General features: G+C 36.0%; 1 pseudogene; it reads left to right on the top strand.

Moving 5' to 3' along the window:
- Positions 1 to 4,379: 4,379 nt before the first annotated feature.
- LOC107739581 (coiled-coil domain-containing protein 106-like) overlaps positions 4,380 to 6,022 on the top strand; it is a 5,594-nt pseudogene continuing 3,951 nt past the window's right edge.

The raw sequence follows: 6,022 nt of genomic DNA, 5'->3' as shown, positions 1-6,022 counted from the left end.
CCTTCCAAAGCATGCAGTAAGGTTCTCCACTAAGGTGTTTGCCTCTAAAACGGGCGTAAAATGCATTATAATCTGTCCAAAAGATTTGCAAGATGTTTAATCTCACAGATCTTTTTGAAAGGAGGTGATTATTTGACCTTTGGGATCCACCTTGACCTTTGGGATATTTATAAATAACTATTTCTAGCTTATCCACGACAGTTATCTTTTTACAATTTGCTTTCTCTTAGATTACACCGGTTTATTGATTTAGAATTGCATAACTACCATTGATTTGTATTTGTATCTAACTTTTTCCACATTGTACTTTTCTCATATCAAGTGCCAATCATCCTTACGCACTCCAGTCTATACCACACAGAATATGCCACTTTTAGACCACATGTGCTAATAAGTCCCAATCCCATTAGATGGCTTAAAACAAGAAAAGCCCTCAGGGATAAAGTGTAAAATGGGAAGAGACCCTAGAGCTAAATAAAGCCCAGTTTTTTAAGTCTTAGACTAACTGTAAGCTTCTTTTTTGTTTACTGGAGACACTTTTAGAAGAGGCAGAGAAGAAAGTTGATCTGCTTAGAAAATCACAGTCTTATATTTATCATTACAATTAAATAAAAAATGTTCTTGCTAATTTGTGTTTTAATTTCACACCTGACATACCCCCTTGTAGCAAAGAATAATGTAAAGGAAAAGTAATTTTTTTTTAATTATAAAAAAAAAAATTTTTTAAATTGTAATTAGTGAAAATGTCATTTTCAGTCATGTAAAAATGTGGCCGCTAGTAAACATGAAAGGTTCAAGTTTGTCTCCATCTAGAGATCATATGAAGTACTGCAAATATTGCACTCTGGTGGAACACAATTTAGTAGGCCACTTCAACATTTTCATTTAATATAAAACAAAATTGACAATTTGCCAAATATCAGTCAAGATCATATATATTTTGTGGACATGTTCAATGAAAAAAGATAACTAAAACACACCTTACAGAGAATAAACACTGCACTTGGCCATAAATTGCCAAAAACAACAGTAAATAAAAATACATTGCCCTACATTACAGTAGAATTGTAACAATTTGTTTAGTTCTTAATGACTTGTTACAATAACGGAACAAACTACAATAGTAGTATTATATTAAATCTAATCTTTATATTACAAAAGTACAATTGAGTTATTCAAATATCTATTGCAGTCTGTTTCCAGGCAGTTTACCTAAGCAAGGTGTAAGGTCAGAATACTTAATTTAACAATACTATTTTTTTTCCTTTAAATCTCCATATTTAATCTGTCAGGCACAAAAAAAAAATTTATTAAAAAAAATAGAAATTAGAAATAAAACAGCCAACAGCATCACGGTTAAAAAGTTAGGGCTCTCTGTGGACACGATGCGTATATATTTTCTTGCTGAGGCTGCGGGCCAAGTGATCCACGGCATTGCCGATTCCCCTCAGATCCTTCTGTGTTGGCATACCCTCAATGTTGCCGCTGTACCACATGACCCAACCGCCAAGAGATATCAGTACCAAGAGAGCCCCAGTGTAGACAAGAAGGTCCCCAAAATCTCTCCCCTTCATTTCCAGTGGCACAAAGAGCCCCAGAAACAGGGCCGTAAAGCCAAAAATGTCAAAAATAACAGCAAAGCCCAGGGCCACTTTGCAGTGTTTCAAACCAGCACACGCCATGTTAACTGTTGGGGACAAACAGAAAGTGAAATATTTTTTGTAGCATAAATTAATGCATTCATGAACAGGGCATAATATATATTAACAGTGCATTAACAATTATATATAATATATATATAACAATTATATAAATATATATTAACAACTGCAAAATGCAAATAATAAAAGGTTGACACACTGAAAAAAAAAATTAAGTCAAATGCACTACAGTTTTGTTTTTCTGTTAGGCCATTTGTAAAATCTGGGTCCTGAAGCCAACAGATGTGAAAGTAAAGTAACTTTAAACATTTAATCGACCAACAGGGGCGGTTCAGGGGGGCTGGGGGCCGAGGGGGGCCAGTGCCCCCATGTCAACAAGCTTGGTCCCCCCTCTGGCCTCCCTAAATTTGGAATCGTGTCACATCAAACAATTTTGGGTGCAATGCGCACTTTGTCCTGTGGGTGGCCGTAATGGAAAAAAGTAAAACATCTCTAGTTGCTAAATTCAAATCTGCGCAGAGCCAGAAGAGACAGATGCGTTTTTTTTGTTTTTGTTTGTTTGTTTGTTTTTACAGCGCTGCGCATTATAACCTATCACACGCGATTGTGTTGAGCTTATGAATGCAATGACCAATCAGATGCGTTCAGATGAGTCATCGCTGAAACGCGTGTTTTGTTCAGTGCGAGCTTGATGACTGGTTTCTGCTCTCTGGCGAATTTTCTCATCAGAAACAACAAAGTGCAGATGTGCGTACGAATGTTAGTAAGATATTCATTTCACAATGTAAACAGCTTTAGTGATTTTTAATGGGAGTTTTTGAGAGTGCTTGAACTCTGGGTAGACTTAAGTCAGTGATCATGTTTTTTTTTTTGTTTTTTTTTTGATAATGTAAATGTTCTTTCCTGTCTTTCTGTACCATGAAAGTGTTATAATTAGTAACTTACAATGTTTTTATTAAATTCGCATTTAATACAAAATCACTCTATTAAAAATATTTTATGGCATGACACCCATATTAAGGCATGACATCCACTAAAGACGGGTTTTATACCTCCCCTCCCCTTAACTCATGCCATCACAAAAAGTGCATGACTCCCCTGACACTACAATACAAAATTATTTGTCAGATAAATGAAACATATTGAAACATTCATTTGAGTTTAAATTGTTATAGCTTACTTCTAGAGATTGCAGTGATACTTGACATGGTGAAAATTGACTGAATGAATAATACTGAAAGTAGGTTTAAATACATTTTAAAAGTGTGCCCCCTAAAAGCGCAAGTGGCCCCTGCCTGGCCCCCCCAGTTACTGTGGTCTAGAACCGCCACTGTCGACCAACATAACATAACTGCACCAACTTTCGTTCATAATGTTTTATGTGCTCAGAAAAACCATGTGCGAGTGTCAACACTGAAACAATAGACAGTCTTATCTACTCACAAAATTGACACAAGCACAGAGGACATTAGGGGTTCGTCGATATAAGATGCATTATTTAGTAAACTGACCTTTATTCTCGGTATCTTCACTTCACGAATATGAAATATTTAATCGTTTTTCAGGTGTGGTTGTCAGGTATGAACTAAACCTGTCTGAAGCTGTTTCCGGACCCACCCAGGAACCACCCAGACATGTTGATATTTGACACCACCGGAATGTGGGCCTTTATAACAAGTTACCATGGTAACCAAATTTCTGCGAAAATAGTTAGAAAAATTGTTACGCTGTCATCACATCATAAATTAAACAAAATGAAACATTGACGTCTTACACTGTTTGATTGAGATTCCATTTTTATGTATTATGAAATTACAGCAACTGTAACAATAATTGGGGGAACTACAGTTAACATTGTAATATGCTATAGGATTATCTGCAAATTCTGAATTACTGTACAACAATCTCTTGTGTAATACTTCAAGTGATCTATTGGTGGAGACAAATTTCCTTTATCAAATTTTCTTTTTTGTATTTTTTTATCATAATTGTATTTGCAAGATTACCAATGAGTCAAACTAAATGAAATTAAAAAGCCATTGCTGTTTGAATCGTATAACTTACTGAATTAATTAAAATTATACCGTGTTAGTTTAAATTATAAAGGTTATAATTAAGTGTGCTACCTTGTCCAAAAAAAACATTCTAAAACATTTTTTTAAACATTGACTAATTAATTTTACAGTATCTTAAAAATAATAATAAATTAAAAACATAATTTAGTGACAGAAAAATACGTTAAAATGTTTTTTAAGTGTTTAAAAGTAAGGATGACGTATGATTTCCAAATGACCCGGATAATCTTGTTCTGCAGACTGTCGTAGTCAGTCAATTCTCATGATGCAGCGATCAACACAACGCAGAACAACAAACAAGAGCCAATCAACATGCGGACGCTCCAATCCCGTTTGGGTTTAGCAAACGAGATCCTTCAAATTGCATTCGTAAGTACACAAGTTTATGAGCCCTCATTTATGCATGCAGTAAATGTGTCATGCAATTTAGTAGAACTCGTTGATGCGAATTGATATATCCAAAGCTAATTTAAATATACTCGCACGCTTTCCTTATTAACAGAAACGTATGAAACAATCATCCGTTGCCCTGTCTGACAGAGCGGAGACACAGGCTAATTAACTAATGTTTAATTAACTACATGTTAATGTTAATGACTAATTAACTACTTAGTCGACCTTGGTTGTTATTAATTGACCCTGCTCTGTGTCATGCATGTGCTCCTTTTCAAAGTTTTGTATCGGTTTAGTTTGCAGTTGGATTCGTGTTTTTGAGAGAACTTATGTTTGGCTGTAGATTTGTGAATGCCAGTCAGATCCATGTCACCGAAATCATGATGACTGATGCACAGAGAAGCACGAGGAGCTGCAGAGGTCAGACTTCCTTCATTTAAAAAAGTCTTTAAACTGGATTAAATCGTATTTGTAAAATCTAGTTTGAAATGGTTTGAGGCGATTTTGGGATATGGAGCTGATTTCTAGTTAGCCTAAAATGGAATAAGGCATAAGCTGGTTATTAGCAGGTTGCCAGCTGGTTCCACAAACCAGCTTGACCAGCGATTTGTTTGCTGTAAAACCTAACATATGAAATAATAGTCAGAAAAATCTTTGAAATGCAAAGATTTACATTTTGACACAATATTTAAAAAAATCTCCCAAAAAGGTTTGCAAATATTTCTTATCATGACACACCAGCACCAGGCTTTTATGGCTCATATAGAGCTCACACTCCAGGGTAAGCATGATTTGACCCAAGTACAACATGTTCCTGGATCATGATCCCGGAACGACATAACAATCAACCATTCAGAATTGAGGGATAAGTTTTCAAGAAATGCCAGCGTTAGGCTTACAATCAGGGTTTGATGCTTCTACACCCTTGTTATTCACCTATCACCTACCTAGCTTGTTGTCATATTTGATAAATGTTCATCTTGAAATATTACTAACAAAATAAAAGTTATTGTTACATTTACTTTCATAAAGATAAATGCATCACAACCTGTAATTGGGCATTGTCAAAATTATACTAAAAGGCCTCTTTCTTGCTAAAAAATTATGAATTATCAGTCAGAGGGCAGAAGGCATGTATTAGACTGTGTACAAGAGGTTTTTCCGCAAAGTTTTGATCATGTTGATAATTTAGAAGCCTTAGAATTTAGGTTTAAGGTGGTCTACCAGCTTGGACCAGCAAATAGCCACTTTGAACCTAAAAACCAGCTACTATCCAACTGATTAATAAGTCCTGATTTGTCTTGCTCCTGGTTACAGGTTTGAAGAATGAAGATGGGTATGAAATTTCCATTACCTTTGAGGATAATAGCCTGGATGAGTCTGGTTTCTATAATCAAAATGACCACACCTTCGATGGTATTAACTTCAGCCAACTTGTAACATGTTTATCACAATTGAGGTCTACACTGTAGTATGTTTCAATGCTTCTGCAGAGTCGGCCTCAGGCCAGATTCCTACTTGCAGTCCATACCTTCTGATTACCAGCCTCCGAGCACAACTGCAGATTTCTCTGGGAAAAAAACTCCTGGCTGTAAAAACGCATCGAAGATCTGGAGGAGGAGAGGGACTTCCTGCGCTGCCAACTTGACCGATTCATTTTCACCACCAAGAATCAGGAGAGCATTGGCATGATTGGAAAAGGTAGCTTTAGATTGTACTTGTGCAATGTAGTGTCTTGTAATGTAATAATCTAATTGTATAAAGTGTTATCTTTATTTAATTTAAGAAACGGAAGCAGAAGCTGAGCCTCAACCCACCACTCAGAAGCAGCCCACCAATCTGAAGCCACCCCCCCGAAAGACATCCATTCCTTCTCCATCACCCATGATGACA

Source organism: Sinocyclocheilus rhinocerous, unplaced genomic scaffold (assembly GCF_001515625.1).
Source record: "Sinocyclocheilus rhinocerous isolate Xijiao unplaced genomic scaffold, SAMN03320098_v1.1 scaffold314, whole genome shotgun sequence".
Classification (NCBI taxonomy): Eukaryota; Metazoa; Chordata; class Actinopteri; order Cypriniformes; family Cyprinidae; genus Sinocyclocheilus; species Sinocyclocheilus rhinocerous.
Note: the sequence above shows the minus strand (reverse complement) of the source record. Positions and strands in the feature narration are given on the sequence as shown.